This window comes from Eimeria mitis, genomic scaffold (assembly GCF_000499745.2).
Source record: "Eimeria mitis Houghton genomic scaffold, Emh_scaff261, whole genome shotgun sequence".
NCBI lineage: Eukaryota > Apicomplexa > Conoidasida > Eucoccidiorida > Eimeriidae > Eimeria > Eimeria mitis.
This window is the reverse complement of record NW_013570950.1, coordinates 12,608-13,044: the sequence shown is the minus strand read 5'-3', so window position 1 is coordinate 13,044 and position 437 is coordinate 12,608. Positions and strand designations below refer to the sequence as shown.

The following is a 437-nucleotide window of genomic DNA, read 5'->3' as shown; positions in this document are numbered from 1 at the left end:
TTTAGGGTTTAGGGTTTAGGGTTTACGAGCAGGAGAAGAGGAGATAGCGACACCGCAGCAAGAAAGTGAAGGTTTATAGTGCGTGGGGTTATGAATCTAACAGGGTTTAGGGTTTAGGGTTTAGGGTTTAGGGTTTAGGGTTTAGGGTTTAGGGTTTAGGGTTTAGGGCTTGGGTTTAGGGTTTAGGGTTTAGGGTTTAGGGTTTAGGGTTTAGGGTTTAGGTTTTAGGGTTTAGGGTTTTAGGGTTTAGGGTTTAGGGTTTAGGGTTTAGGGTTTAGGGTTTAGGGTTTAGGGTTTAGGGTTTGGGGTTTCAGGATGCGAATCCATCGAATTTTTTGTGGGACGGCGAAGAGCGTTGTCTTTGGTTGATTGACTTCGGGGCTGGTAAACCCTAAACCCTAAACCCTAAACCCTAAACCCTAAACCCTCGAGATGCT

At 45.3% G+C, this 437-nt stretch overlaps 1 protein-coding gene across 1 annotated transcript in view; it reads right to left on the bottom strand.

Moving 5' to 3' along the window:
* EMH_0005850 (ribosome biogenesis protein BMS1, putative) overlaps window positions 1–437 on the bottom strand; it is a gene marked incomplete at both ends in the record, with an annotated part of 9,279 nt that overhangs the window by 1,421 nt on the left and 7,421 nt on the right. The gene's annotated exons all lie outside the window — the stretch shown is intronic.